We start from the raw sequence: 16,887 nt of genomic DNA, 5'->3' as shown, positions 1-16,887 counted from the left end.
GTCTAAACTAATCAGTAAAGTGATAATTTCGTAGTTCAAAAAAGAATATTCTTTTTCAGTAGTCTATTATCAATCATACGACAATACAAGAATTAACGGACTTTTATATTATATATTATTATATTTCTTTCATTCCTTAGAGGTGAAGCCTTTTATCAGACCCGGTGTTATATCGTAGCTTCCACAGTTTCTTCTTTAAGATAATATTTGAAGTAAATTTTTCAATGCAAAAGACAACACAGCAAATTACTACACCGCGTTTATTATTTATTTATAAGGCCGAAAATTGTTATTTTTATTTCTTATTGTATACATTATTGCTGGACAAATTGCTTGCAACTTGTGAAATATATTCCATGACATTTTGTTACCAGCTTTTATTAGCTTGAACGGAATCTTTCAAGGTAACTTTTATAGATATTAAGACACCCGATCAAATAAACAATCTGAACAGGTATCAAGGAACGATAACATTACAATAATATAGACTGCTTTGGCTGAAGATTCTGACAATGATAACCAGGATAAAAAGTATCCAATAGCTTTTTTTTTAGCTCGACTTGCTATTTGAAGTATTTGTATTGTATAATTTTTTGTTTGTTCTTTAAACATTTTTACTCGTTACGTTTAAGACTTTAGGAAAAGTAATCAAGCTACGTTTATAAGTATTTTATGTTTTACGTGTTTAGTGTGGATTTACATAATTCTTAAAATTTAAAAGTATGAAATATATAGGGCAGAATTTAGTTTTTGTGAAAATTTAATTTCATTTTCATTTGGCTGTATAGAAATCCAAGGATTGTGTTTAGTATACATAGATTTTAAAACTATAAAATGTGTGTGTGTAAATTGGAACAGGTGTTGTAATTAGAGAACAAGTAAGAAGAGAAGACTTATCCCTTCTAGAAATGTCGACGGAAACTAAAAGTTTACCTAACCCTAAAATGTAATTTTAAGCACTAAGCAATTTGCAGACAAGAAAATGACAGATTCTGCGTTACAGATTAGTCGCTTGTTCAATTCAAATAAGGATTTAGACCTATTTTTTGGACTGGAGTGTATTTACGCTGTCGTAGGTGGACTTTGGTCACATTTTGACGCCAAATACACTAAGGACTTGCACAATAGAGTGAAGAGAGTAAGAAAATCGTCTCGCAATTTGGTATAAATTATGGTTTCACTACAGCCGTAAATCTGAAAACTAGCACTTACATAACATATTATATCTTAACTTCAGGGACATAAGATTGGATTCTTGAAAAAAATAGCTCATTTACAATTACGTGTGTAGTTTTTGTTTTTAAGAGGTTTTTCTTTAGAGGTCGTCTAGGGCAACGGCAAAATCCAAAAATATTACTGAAAATTATAATATATAATTTGATATTTAAAATTCGACTTTGTCTGCACTGATCGTATCTATTGCCTTTTTTGCTCTGTATCTTTTATTTAAATACGTTTCCCGCATTTAAATGATTGTTAACTCAAACAAAAAGGCAAAAATACATTGTTTATATTATACATTGTAATATATAACTCAAATTCAATAGTATTTAAGTACATTATAATTTGTATATACTATATAATAGGTTAGAAAAAAGTATTTTCGCATTATAGTATGAATGAACTTGTAATAAAATCTCTTTGGCTATATTATTTGTATCTGGTTGGTTTTGGTATCATTAAAAGTTTAAATTTTAGAGAAGATAATTTCAAATTTAAATTAGGAAAATGTGTGATTTTTATATATTTTTCGTACTGTCAGGATGGGTGAATCTAATGAAGAAATTCGATACATTTTAAATTTTTACTACAATAAAGGTAAAAATGCAACGCAAGCCGCAAAAAAAATTTATTGTCGGCTCGTTGTCGGCTCAGCTTCTATCCGGTGCAGGTACTTCCCGAAGCATCCGTGCCCAGTCAGCACCTGCACCAGACGGAAGGTGAGGCGTCCTCGGCCACGATTCACCCAGTCATCAAATATCGGGTAAACCACCTCGACAGTCCGTAGACCGCACGTGCGGTTGGCCAACCGCTTCGACCACGACTCGAGCACGGACCGCCGAGAATGAACCTTCCGCGCCCGCAACTCACTATTAGGGGGACGCGCCACTCCCAGAGCAGGGCTTGGTAGGCAGTGGCTTGGCTCTGCCCCTGGCATTGCTGAAGTCCATGGGCGACGGTAACCAATCACCATCAGGTAGGCCGTGTGCTCGTCTGCCTACAAGGGCAATAAAAAAAAAACCCCCAGAGCACGAAGCTCGCTGCGCCACCGATAGTCGGCAGCGAGCGACTCCGCCTCCAGCTCCCATGGCGGCGTCTCCGCCAACACACACGCCGCCTCGAAGGAAACGGTGCGATATCCACGGATGACCCTGATAGCAACGGTGCGCTGCGGCCGGCGCAGAAACCGAGCCATAGCAGCCCGATTGCGCGGCTCAGCCTATACAGGCGCACCGTACAGGGCCATCGATCGCACCACCCCCGCGTAGAGGCGGCGCACAACCTGATCCGGCTTCCCGATATTCAGGAGCAGTTGTAAGCCGTGGACGTCGCCCAAAGCACGTCATTACCGATCCCCCTGATCCATTAACGGTGCTTTTAGGCACCACAAGCACCGGTCACCGTCGTCGTCGAACCCGTCGCTTGCGACGAAGGGCTCGACGAGCGAATTAACCCATAGACACAGCCCACTGAGTTTCTCGCCGGATCTTCTCAGTGGGTCGCGTTTCCGATCCGGTGGTAGATTCTGCGAAGCACTGCTCTTGCAGGGTCAGTGTTAGCAACTCTCCGGTTTGAGCCCCGTGAGCTCACCTACAAACGTTAGGGTGAAGCTGAAATAGCCTCTCAAGGCTATCAGTATAGGTAGGAAAAAAAAAGTCAGTCGAAATATTATACAATACCATTGAGACTTCGATCCCATGTTTCAAGGTGGGTGGAAGCATTTACGTTATTAAGTATAAGGGTTCCGATAGCCACTATTCATCCGATGAGCCGTATCCGTACTCATCCGTCTACACAATAAATAAATAAAATAAATAACTCACATTAAAATTTCACTCCCATTTTCATCATTCTATCGTCGTGGCTTAACGGATAAGATGTCCGATGCATTCGTGTTGAGCGATGCACCGGTGTTCGAATCTGAGGCGGGTACCAATTTTTCTAATGAAATACGTACTCAACAAATGTTCACGATTGACTTCCACGGTGAAGGAATAACATCGTGTAATAAAAATGAAACCCGCAAAACTATAATTTGCGTAATTACTGGTGGTAGGACCTCTTGTGAGTTCGCACGGGTAGGTACTATCCACCCTGCCTATTTCTGCCGTAAAGCAGCAATGCGTTTCGGTTTGAAGGGTGGGGCAGCTGTTGTAACTATACTGAGACCTTAGAACTTATATCTCAAGGTGGGAAGCGCATTTACGTTGTAGATGTCTGTGGGCTCCAGTAACCACTTAACACCAGGTGGGCCGTACGCTGCTCTGCGTACAAGAGTAAAAACAAAAAGAAAGGCAATCAAACAATTCCTCATCCTACTTAGGAGAGAAAAATATTAACTTATCTGTTAATATTATTTTATATTCTTTTGCAGAACAAACCCACTAATGGTTTGATTAACAAAAATCGAATTTAAATTACATTTTAATGTACAGATCAATTTATACAAATGCGATTTGGTTTTACCTCATTATCGTGATTATTGTGCAAGGTAAAAATGTGTTTTTATTGGAAAATTTTATGTTCCGAAGAAATTGAGGTTTGATACCTGACAGGAACAATTTGACATATGTAGGTAGTAAAAATTTAGGATAACGACATCTATCCACAAACTTTGGAACTAATATGATTTCAAGAGACGTACTTGAATGTTTTTAAGTATACATTTTTTTATTGTTCAAGTTTGGAAATATCCGAAGACCCGCCTAATGTTCAATTTCAGAGATGTTATAGATTACAACAGGAATAACGCAACTTTTTTTTTTTTTTTTTTTCGTGTAGTGGGCCGAACCTCCTACGAGGTCCCCGCGCAAAAGGGGCGCGCGGGGTATGTGAGACTCAACGATCTGCATGGTGTTGTGAGCAGACCGCGGGCCCAAGGATTTTAGGACCCACCCACTAAACGACTCCCCTGCACTCTTACACCCGACGTCCGATCCCCTCCGAGGTCAGAACCCGGATGAGGTAGGGGGGCTACCGCGGTCAACACTGCAACCAGACGGCGCGGCTCACCCCAAGGACGCCCAGCCGACGGAGCCTTCGAGGCGAATCGAAGGCTCTGAAACGCCGGCCGTCTCGGTACGGCAGCCCGTCGGGCCGCCCAGACGGTGCCGCTGGTGTCCCGGAATACCCACGCACCTATCTTAAAACATTTTTTTTATTGCCCTTGTAGGCAGACGAGCATACGGCCCACCTGATGGTGAGCGGTTACCGTCGCCCATGGACTTCAGCAATGCCAGGGGCAGAGCCAAGCCGCTGCCTACCGCTTAATACTCTTCACAAGCCTCTTTTAAAGGACATGACGTTGAAATCTCGGATTGTTTTAACAACGGTCCGATTCTTCAACTAGGAAATACCTACCCAGCGAGCCCACAATAGACGTTGCCACTAGTCGATGAATATCGATGAATAGATGTATAAAATAATTCGTCCTAAAATTCCTTAATAAAGTTTTTCGTTCTACAACGATTAGAGAAGTTATACTAGATTTGACGACGCTGCTGCCTAAGAATACAACAACGAGGTGATTTCGTCTACTGATGGAAATAACAGGGAAGATCAAGATGACCAACCACAAATTTTGGAGGTCGAATTACTGAATGAATTTGAATTATCCCAAAACAACAACAATCATTAAATGCATTCGAGATTCTAAATTCGAAAATAAAATTTAAAAGTATTCATCATCATCATTATCCTGCCCTTCTCCCAGTCACCTGGGTCGGCGCAACATGTTTTCTCCTTCTATACTGTTCTATCATATACCATTTCTTCGCTCACTCCCCTCTTACCCATATCGTCTTTCACACAATCCATCCATTTCTTCTTAGGTCTACCTCTTCCTCTATATCATTCCACATTCATAGTTAACACTCTCTTAATATTTAAAAGTATTATGAACTGAAAATATATCCAGAAATAACGGAATAATTTATCGGATTTCTTAAGTAAATCTTAGTAATCTAATGGATAGTGATAGATATAACGTAATAGAAGATATAATGATATCGATTTTTTTTCCTTTCGGAAGCATTTATATCTGATTCTAATGAATCTTTATCTATACTTAATATTATAAAGAGGAAAGATTTGTTTGTTTGTTTGTTTCGAATAGGCTCCGAAACTACTGGACCGATTTGAAAAATTCTTTTTCCATTAGAAGCCGACATTGTCCCTGATGAACATAGGCTACTTTTTTTTAATTTTTTTTATTTTATTTTTTTGGTTTCATGTGTGTTTTAATGTTTCCGAAGCGAAGCGAGGGCGGGTCGCTAGTTACTATATATTTGCTGTACATTTTAAACATTTATAAGTGAGAAAAAATGCTGCTGTACCTGAATAAGTGAAATATTGGTTTTCCTTGAAATCTATTTTATGCATGTTCGAGTGTATGTACACATGTGATATGTGTAAATGGATCTTAGATTAACAGAGTAATACTATTTAAAACCAAGGTGGCCTCTGGATTACGAAGCTATGAAATAAAAACAGGGTTGCGGTATTCCATACAGTCTTTCAAACAGCTAAGCCTTCAGTTACAGTGGATGTAATCAGTAGGTAGAAATACAACACAATTGATAACATATTTGCAATAAGAATCTGGCAAGGTATCTGTAATAAAAGCGGTAGGCAGCGGCTTGGCTCTGCCCCTGGCATGGCTGAAGTCCATGGGCGACGGTAACCACTCACCATCAGGTGGGCCGTATGCTCGTCTGCCTACAAAGGGAATAAAAAAAAAAAATTTAATTCAGCGCCTGCTTCATTATTATAGCACTAACTTATCGAAGTAAGTTAAAATTTTTTTTTAGGCGACAATATTATAACGTCTATTTTGGAAACACAAACAAACTTATATTATTCTAAGCCAGTGTTACCCACCCTTTTTTGTGCCATACCCTCCTGTAACATTTCTAAAATTCTTATGCCCCCCATACATAATTTTTAACATTAAAAATTTGATTTGTTCACTAAGAAACATAAATGATAGGTTTTAGGAAGAAATGACAATGAAATTGTTAACAAAACACAGTAAGTCATATTTCAAAACATATGATAAAAACTGAAATTCAAATTCAAAATAATTTTAATACAGATTTTCTATATTAATTTAGTGCGATTGCCTCCTTAATTATCAAATTGCCCCCTTCTGAGGCGTGGGCCCCATGTTGGGAAACACCGTTCTAAGCGGTTACGAGGTACCAAAGGGTAGACAAATCGTCTTCTCGCATTAAAACTGTATAATCTTAAAACTTACTAATTTTACAGGAGAGCGTTTTAAAGGTTTAACATGTAATAATTTTAATTTTAATCATATTCGCAACATTTATTTTTTATTATTTACCAGTTACATTATGTCTTTTCAAGTAAGATAAAGTTTTGTTAATGGTAGTTAAAACATAGGTAAATAAAGAAAAAAAACAAAAAACAACCTAAACTACGCTCTTTTGACAGTATTTATGAGAAAAATACTGGTGATACCAAATGTTTACGCATATTAACTCAATTTCCAATATTTTTGGAAATTGTACACTTTTAATGCGAGAAGGCGAAATGTTGAATCACAATTGTATTGGAATTAGGATATTCATCAAATAAAACATGTGATTGCTTCACGAATGAAATTGTTTACACATGTACCTAAATGCTGTCGTTGTCTGATGATCAGAAGTTAGCAACAACAAAGATCTGTGAAATGGAAGAAGCCACGAACAGTTCCTTCCTTTTTTTTTGCTTAGGTGGGTGGACGAGCTCACGGCCCACCTGATGTTAAGTGGTTACCGGAGCCCATAGACATCTACGACGTAAATGCCGCCACCTACATTGGGATATAAGTTCTAAGGTTTCAGTATAGTTACAACGGCTGCCCCAGCCTTCAAACCGAAACGCATTACTGCTTCACGGCAGAAATAGTCAGGGTGGTGGTACCTACCCGTGCGGACTCACAACAGGTCCTATCACCAGTAATTACGCAAATTATAATTTTGCGGGTTTGATTTTTACTATACGACGTATTCCTTCACCTGGAAGTCAATCGTGAACATTTGTTAAATACGTATTTCATTAGAAAAATTGGTACCCGCCAGCGGGATTCGAACACCGGTGCATCGCTACATACAAATGCACCGGACGTCTTATCCTTTAGGCCACGACGACTCAAAACTCGCAACGTTCCTCGCAACTCAATTAATTAATTAATTTCCCAGGGCCGGATCATTGAATATTCGTTTTTTACATGTTTAATTGTGGTATGTATCGTGATAATTTTGATATAATTAAAAACATTTCTCGTGACTGAAATCGATGTGAACTATGAACAAATGTTTATATTAAAGGAATAACTGTGTTATGTGTATCATTAGCTTAATTAGATTAAGCTTTCCTACGAACACGAGGACTGAAATTACTATTTTCTAAGTATGGAATCGCCCTCTCAAATTCGACTATATATATCAATGAAATAACAAGTTTTTTTAATACAAACTACAGAATCTAAAAGTTAGATGGTATTATTCCATCAACTTCTACTTTTCCACCTACTTTTATACCATCTACTTTTCATCTGATTATTCTGTACTCATAAAGGCAACATTTTTATTTTAGCGCCTTTCATACGAACCGTAGCAAAATTTTTCTGAACCGAATATTTACAAAAAATAGGGAAGTTTTAATTTTAATGCTAATACATCTACTATACAAGGGCGGATCCAGTTTTGGCACCAGGAGGGGGTCACATAGTCAAATTTAGATGAGTTCATTCCGAAACGTTTGCCATTATACAAAGTTATTATATTATATTAAATTAATTAAATATTGAAGGTATGTAGTTACATAAAATCTGTATGGTGACAAAATATATAAATAAAATCATTATATTCAATTAGTGGTCCACCTAAGTCCTGGAACCAGCTCAGGGGGTGGTCATGACCCCCATGACCCCCCCCCCCTGGATCCGCCATTGCTACTATAGTTATATACCTATGAGATTATTAGTTTTTAAGTTTGAATATGTTCTCTAAATAGTTTGAAAGACGATAGATGTAATTTATAAGAGTCTGGGAAGAATGAAAGATATAGGAACTGTTTCAGATATCAAAGCTTAATTTAATTTTAATTTAACTGTGCTTTATATAAAGAGAAAAGGTAAACCAAGTAGATAAAGTAGTAGTAGATAGCCCACTGAGTTTCTCGCAGGATAGGTGGTGGTATGTTCTGGTGGTAGGACCTCTTGTGAGTCCGCGCGGGTAGGTACCACCGCCCTGCCTATTTCTGCCGTGAAGCAGTAATGCGTTTCGGTTTGAAGGGTGGGGCAGCCGTTGTAACCATACTTGAGACCTTAGAACTTATATCTCAAGGTGGGTGGCGCATTTACGTCGTAGATGTCTATGGGCTCCAGAAACCACTTAACACCAGGTGGGCTGTGAGCTCGTCCACCCATCTAGCAATAAAAAAAAAAGGATATTTTCAGTGGGTCGCGTTTCCGATCCGGTGGCAGATTCTGCGAAGCACTGCTCTTGCTAGGGTTCGTGTTAGAAACGTCGTCAGGTTTGAGCCCCGTGAGCTCACCTACATTTTAGTGTGAAGCTGAAATAGGCTCTCATGGCTATCAGCATAGGTAGAAAAAAAAATCATATTAACATATTATTTAATATATTTAAATTTTGTAACGCACTTACTTGGTAATATTAATAATATAATTAATATTAAATTAACATATTATTATTTTGTAATATTAATAATCTAATACTATATTTGTGATAGCGACCCGCCCTCGCTTCGCTTCGGAAACATTAAAACACACATGAAACCAAAAAAATAAAATAAAAAAAAATAAAAAAAAAGTAGCCTATGTTCATCAGGGACAATGTCGGCTTCTAATGGAAAAAGAATTTTTCAAATCGGTCCAGTAGTTTCGGAGCCTATTCGAAACAAACAAACAAACAAATCTTTCCTCTTTATAATATTAGTATAGAAGTATAGATTATTTATGGTACTGCCTATAAAGTTGACTGCCATGTACATTAATACGCATAATCAGAGCCTTGACGAATCTACTTCCAACAAAACTATCAAAGTACATATTTTCGATCTGCGTATAAAGGTTCCGTAGTAAAGTGTATGATTTAAATTCAAATAACAGTTTAATTATAATTTTAATAATATATACATAATAATGATAGTTTGTCCTTCTAACACGCAGCAACAGGTCGATATGCTATTTACTGAAAACATAGTTTGTGGGCAATAAATCGATTTTTTTCTTTGAAAAATTGCATGTTGTGCTATAAATTTAAAGCAGCTGTTATGGTACAGGATATAGGTATAGATAGGATCACTAAATGTGACTCACATTTGCGTAATTACTGGTGGTAGGACCTCTTCTGAGTCCGCACGGGTAGGTACCACCACACTGCCTATTTCTGCCGTGAAGCAGTAATGCGTTTCGGTTTGAAGGGTGGGTCAGTCGTTGTAACTATACTGAGACCTTAAAACTTATGTCTCAAGGTGGGTGGCGCATTTACGTTGTAGATGTCTATGGACTCCAGTAACCACTTAACACCAGGTGGGTTGTGAGCTCGTCCACCCATCTAAGCAATAAAAATAAAAAATAGTGTACCATATCAAATGTGTGAGTCGCCGCACACGGGCCACTAGTCACATCCAAAATGGTCGCCACTTGAAGCTAGAAGCGGCTAGAAAAGAAGCTGACGCGCGCGATAGCCACTTGTGGTCCATGTTGGACGCTTGTGGTCGATGGCCGCTACTTTTTTAACGCGTGCTTGCCGTAATGGACTCCGATGAAAGAATGAAGGGAGAGAGGGTTGGGAGGTTGCGCGGGTGGCTTGTGTCGGCGTTTTGTGGCTGAGCCGATCACCAGAGGCGAGGAGTGGCGATTTGTTGCGTGTGGCGATTTGTGGCGTGTGGCGATTTGTGGCGTGTGGGGATTTATGGCGTGTGGCGACCACCGGCGTCTAGTGTGCGGCGAGTCCATGCAAAATGTATGAAAACAACAGGAAACAGGTCAGTGGCTGCGTTTTGTGGTTGTGGCTGGGGGCTCGTGTGCGGCGACATATATGTATTTTAGTATTTTATTTGGTTTTCGCCAGACGCCGACATAATGAAAACTATTTTTATGTTGTAATCTCGCGTTTATTACTTTCATTTTATCGTTATATATATTTGGGATACTTTTGTTTCAATCATCTCAGACGACTAAGATTTTATTTGTCGGCGTTGGAAATTTGTGCTAAGTGCCGTCACTTTCTGTATAAAGTCATTTAATCTATGGTGCTGTGGAGAGCATCGACCCACCTTTCGAATTCAATTTATCTACATACATAAAGTTCTTGATCATAGTTACATAGAGGTGGATTGAAAGAAAGTCGTCGTTTTGAAGTCGTCGTGGCCTAACGGATAAGACGTCCGGTGCATTCGTGTTGAGCGATGCACCGGTGTTCGAATCTCAGGCGGGTACCAATTTTTCTAATGAAATACGTACTCAACAAATGTTCACGATTGATTTCCACGGTGAAGGAATAACATCGTGTAATAAAAATGTAAGGGGTAGCAATGGCATCACAGCTACTCAATAGCCAACCTCACCTGCTCGTGGTGCACCCTGCTAGCTAACGGACGAGGCCCTGGCGACCGACCGATGGCGGTGTAACCATCCATAATAAGCTATGTCTGTAAATACAAACAAGTCAGGACATGGGCAGCAGCATGCCCTGAGGAAAGGACATAGTACTGCGGTCACCAACCCGCCTGCCAAGCGTGGTGACTACTGGCATAACCCTCCCAATGGACAAAGCAAAAAATGAACGGCCCCCAGTCCCGGGCGGCCCCGCTATTCCTGGTTACGGCAGCGGCCACGGTAACGGTGGGGCAGGGGGTGCTAAGAATCCCCCGGTGCGATCCGGCTGCCATAAACGACTGTACCTTGGCGCGTATAATACACGGACATTGCTGAAAACTGAACATCTCGAAGAGCTGGAGACAGAATTGAGCGCAATAAATTGGCATATTATTGGTCTATCGGAAACCCGAAGAGAGGGAGAGGGTTGCGAGACCCTAGCTTCAGGGAACATGCTCTTCTATCGAGAAGGAGAACAGCTCTCGCAAGGCGGCGTTGGTTTCCTTGTCCACAAATCCCTTGTCAACAACATTACGGAAGTCAGTAGTGTGTCGTCGCGGGTTGCGTATCTTGTACTAAAACTAAACAGTAGATACTCAATAAAAGTTGTGCAAGCATACGCTCCCACATCGACATACTCTGACGAAGTTTGCGCGGTCTTTTACGATGATATCGTAAGAGCCATCGAACGCACAACCAAGACCCATTATACCGTAGTGACGGGAGATTTCAACGCAAAAGTAGGGATACAAGAATGTGGAGAGCCTGTATTAGGACCCCACGGTGTTGGCTCTAGGAATGCCCGAGGCCAAATGCTGGTAAATTTTCTCGAGATGCGGGGACTTTTCTTGATGAATTCGTTCTTCAAGAAAGGACTCCACAGAAAATGGACCTGGCAAAGCCCAGACGGGAAGACTAGAAATGAAATAGACTTTATCTTAGCGAATAAGCGGCACATATTTAGGGATGTCACCGTGATTAATAAGGTTAAGACCGGCAGCGATCACCGGCTGGTGCGCGGCACCCTAAATATCGACATTAAGCTGGAGAGATCGCGTATGGTAAAGTCTAGCTTGCGACCAACTAGGCAACAAATCTTGGAGCCCCCAGATAACTTCCAATTGGAAGTCAAAAACAGGTTTGACGTGTTGGAAACTGACTGCGACGTGGATAAGCGCACCAACGAAATGGTGAAAATTCTAAGAGAAGTGGGCAATAAATACTTTCAGCATAGAAGAAAAGGCCAAGAGACTAAACTCTCCAACGAGACCCTGCTATTGATGAAACAGCGAAGGGAAACTGCAGATGCTACTCCGTCAGATGGAAAAACTATAAACACTAAAATCAGAAAGCTGATTAGGCGTGACCTTCGCCAATTCAACACAATAAAGATTAAAGAGGCAATACAACAAAACAAAGGCACCAAAGTGTTTATACGGCAACAACAACTAGGCCGAAGCCATCTGACGAAGCTCAAAACTGCCGATGGAAGAATTGTCGAATCAAGATCAGAAGTCCTCACTGAAGTGGAGAGCTACTATCGTAGTCTCTATGCCTCACAGGCTCCCAAGCCCTTTGCCCACCCAGAGATTGATCACCGAGCCCCCTTAGTCCGCCACTATACGGAAGACATACCCGACGTCAGTATAGAGGAGGTAAGGGCTGCTTTGGAACAGCTTAGAAATAACAGAGCTACAGGGGATGACGGAATCAGTGCAGAATTGTTGAAGGCAAGTGGTACATCAGTTCTCAACCAATTATGCACAACGTTCGACACTGTCATTCAAAAAACTACTACACCGGAAGCCTGGAGCAAGGGTACTGTCATTCTTTTCTTTAAGAAGGGAGACCGTGCTCTGCTCAAGAACTACAGGCCTATTTCACTTCTTAGCCATATTTATAAGCTGTTCTCGAGAGTCCTTGCAAATCGCTTGGCCTCTAGACTTGACGAGTTCCAACCTCCGGAGCAGGCTGGGTTTCGCAAAGGCTATAGTACGGTAGACCACATCCACACGCTGAGACAGGTTATTCAGAAGACTGAAGAATACAATCGTCCTCTGTGTCTCGCATTTGTGGACTACGAAAAAGCCTTCGACTCCGTCGAAACTTGGGCTGTTCTGGAATCCTTACAGCGATGCCTAGTCGATTATCGGTACGTTGAGGTGTTGAAGAGTTTATACAAAGCCGCCAAAATGACAGTCCAGATCCAAAACCAGCAGACAAACCCGATTGAGCTTCACAGAGGGGTGCGACAGGGTGACGTTATATCGCCGAAACTGTTCACTGCTGCTCTTGAGGATGTCTTCAAGACTCTGGACTGGAGTAAGCTCGGCATCAATGTCAATGGCGAGTATCTCTCACACCTCCGATTTGCAGACGATATCGTTATGATGGCAGAGTCGCTAGAGGATCTCAGCTGTATGCTGGGTGAGCTGAATGCCGCGTCACGACGTGTTGGTCTGGGAATGAATCTGGACAAAACTAAGGTCATGTTCAACGACCATATCATTCCTGGACCGATAATAGTCGAATCCGCGGTACTCGAAGTTGTGTCTGAATACACTTATCTAGGCCAAATTATTCAACTAGGCAGGGCCAACTTTGAGAAGGAAGCTGATAGGCGCATACAGTTGGGTTGGGCTGCGTATGGAAAACTTCGTCATATCTTGAACTCAGCAATCCCGCAATGCCTAAAAACAAAAGTCTTCAACGCTTGCGTGCTGCCGGTCATGACATATGGCGCCGAAACGTGGACATTGACCGTGGGTCTAGTCCGTAAGTTCAAAGTCGCTCAGCGTGCTATGGAAAGGTGTATGCTCGGAGTTTCTTTGATGGATCGACTTAGAAATGAGGAAATCCGTCAAAGAACCAAAGTAACCGACATAGCCCTAAAGATTAGCAAGCTGAAATGGCAATGGGCTGGACATACGTGTCGCAGAACAGATGGCCGATGGAGCAGACGTGTTCTGGACTGGAGACCGCGTACCGGTAAGCGCAGCGTTGGGCGTCCCCCTGCCCGTTGGACCGATGACTTGCGGCGATATGCTGGGAGAGATTGGATGCGGAAGGCGGAGGATCGTTCATTGTGGCGGACTATGGGAGAGGCCTACATCCAGTAGTGGATAGATACAGGCTGATGATGAATAAAAATGAAACCCGCAAAATTATAATTTGCGTAATTACTGGTGGTAGGACCTCTTGTGAGTCCGCGCGGGTGGGTACCACCACCCTGCCTATTTCTGCCGTGAAGCAGTAATGCGTTTCGGTTTGAAGGGTGGGGCAGCCGTTGTAACTATACTTGAGACCTTAGAACTTATATCTCAAGGTGGGTGGCGCATTTACGTTGTAGATGTCTATGGGCTCCAGTAACCACTTAACATCAGGTGGGCTGTGAGCTCGTCCACCCATCTAAGCAATAAAAAAAAAAATCATAAGGATTCCATTCCTCGCCATTTAGCTAACGAATCCTGAAGCATATGCTTAGATATAATAACATCAAAATAAATTGTAATTATGAATCATTCTCTGACGTTTCATGGTCATCGTTTTAATAGCCATATTACGCAATAGAGCTGAATAACTTTACCGACCTAACTATATCGATAGAGTAACTAATCCTAAAAATTTTAGACAAGTTTTTAATAAATAAAATGTTAAACAGATACTAAAGCTATTAAAAAATGAAGACGCGTTAGGTAACCGTACTCGTCAAAACTTGTAAAAAAAATTACCAGTAACTGGAAACGCGACCAGTAATATCTCCTTCATAAAAAATGGAGGCCAGATCTATTATAAAGTGAGCGCCTGTAGTTTAGAGCAGGTTATCAAAAATTTTATGTCACTTATTTTTTTTTCATTCGAATATTATATTGCGGTAGGTACGTGAATAGGTGGACCGATGACCTGGTCAAAGTGGTTGGTAAGAACTGGATTCGAAAGGCAAGAGACCGAAGAGAATGGGGTGCATTCGTAGATACCTACATTCAGCATTGGATGGATACGGGTTGAAGGAGAGAGGTACTTACTGGTGGTAGGACCTCTTGTGAGTCCGCGCGGGTAGGTACCACCGCCCTGCCTATTTTTGCCGTGAAGCAGTAATGCGTTTCGGTTTGAAGGGTGGGGCAGCCGTTGCAACTGTACTGAGATCTTAGAACTTATATCTCAAGATGGGTGGCGCATTTACGTTGTAGATGTCTATGGGTTCCAGTAACCACTTAACACCAGGTGGGCTGTGAGCTAATCCAGCCATCTAAGCAATAAAAAAAAAGTACGTGAACCTCCCGCTAAGAAAACTTGAAGAAGTTTGAAGGTTATATTTTATTATTAATTTTTATTTCGTAGGTAGGTCAACGAGCTCGCGGCCCATCTGGAACTTGGTAATCAATCACTAATTTAATAAAAATATTATTACAACACAATCGAGATTCAAAGTGAGCATGCGACTTGTGTTGTCTGTGTTTTCTGGTAAAAACTATACTCTAGATAGGCGGCGAATTCCACTACACCAATAAAAAATACAATTACAAATGTTTCCTCGGCAGTGTAACATGTGCGTAAAAACTTGACCAAGCAACTTAGCCGGATCCGTAATATCGAGCGGGGCGTCGAACTTCAGTGATATTGAACTTCTACGCTGTAGCTGTGATTTTTTTAAGTTGCGCTGTTGTGTTTTTATTCAATCATCTATTAGTATAGATGTATAATATTAGTATATTATAAAGCTGAAGAGTTTGTTTGTTTGAATGCGCTGATCTCAGGAACTTCTGGTCTGATTTGAAAAATTCTTTCAGTGTTAGATAGCCCATTTATAGAGGAAGGCTATAGGCTATATAACATCACGTTAAGCGGCAATACAAGCGGAGCACCAATAAATAATGTTTCAAAATCGGAGTTTTTTTTTACCTTTTGAGAGCTTCCGCTGCATACGCTACAGAAACGGTTAAAGTTTCGCTAAAATAATGTATGACAGAATTGTTCCCCTTTAAAAGATCTAAAAAAAAAGTCCGCGACAGCATATGTCTATATGTTAAGGTTGGCTCACTATAACGTTTGTTATGCTGACCAAATTTGCTCTAAAATAAAGCATTATTTGTGAACTATTCCACGCGGACGAAGTCACGAGCAAAAGCTAGTTAAAGATAAAACGATTCGAGTACGACTTTGACTCCAAATATTTTCGTTTCGATTTGCTAATAACTTTTTAGCTAAATATCCCAAAACACAATCAGAGCAAATTGAAGAGCGCGCTCTCGTAGAGCGACATTAGGTGGAGCTCCCTACAGTATTTTAATTTATATATTAATATATTTAATAATAACCTTTGGACGTGATTTATGGTTCAGCATAACCGTCTTTATGTTTCGCGAAAAAACCCAGCGGATATCTTTAGGGCAGACAGAGTAGATCTGAAAGTTAGATCATTTTTTTTATTGCTTTGTTGTGTGACGAGCTCACAGCCCACCTGGTGTTAAGTGATTACTGGAGCCCATAGACATCTACAATGTAAATGCGCCACCCACCTGAATCTATCTAATGTTCATGGTGAGTGTTAACATCAGTCGTGCACTCATATGACTGTCTACAATTAAACCATGTTTTACTGGTGATAAGACGTATTGTAAACGCACCCGGGTATTAACTACCAGCCTATTTTTGGCGCAATCGCGTTCCGATGTGGAGGGTGTGATAACCATTCTACAATATAATTTAAACTGGAACTTGAACCCAAGAGTAGTGACGAATCTATACACCTCAAGGTTAAGTACCTTTACACCAGATGGACCGTGAACACATTCACCTACCTAGATATTTCAAAATAACTCTTTCAACGATGTGAAAAAAATAACTACACAATCAAAATTAAAATATATTAAACATTTTAATGTATAGTCCTATTATAGTACAAAGCGGCTTATTATAAAACATCAACATAAAAACAATGTCATAGAAATTATTAAGCAGATACGCTTCCATTTTAAATAATGAAACCTTTGTTTAATGTTTAAATGCACACAGATATATTGGCTAGACTCCAA

The 16,887-nt window shown here is 40.4% G+C and overlaps 1 protein-coding gene across 1 annotated transcript in view; it reads right to left on the bottom strand.

Moving 5' to 3' along the window:
* The window catches only part of Flo2 (flotillin-2), a 419,882-nt gene that overhangs the window by 315,452 nt on the left and 87,543 nt on the right, over window positions 1-16,887 (bottom strand). The window lies entirely within an intron of this gene.

The sequence above is a fragment of the Bombyx mandarina genome, chromosome 16, assembly GCF_030267445.1.
Source record: "Bombyx mandarina strain Sakado chromosome 16, ASM3026744v2".
NCBI lineage: Eukaryota > Metazoa > Arthropoda > Insecta > Lepidoptera > Bombycidae > Bombyx > Bombyx mandarina.
This window is presented reverse-complemented; position numbering and strand designations above follow the sequence as displayed.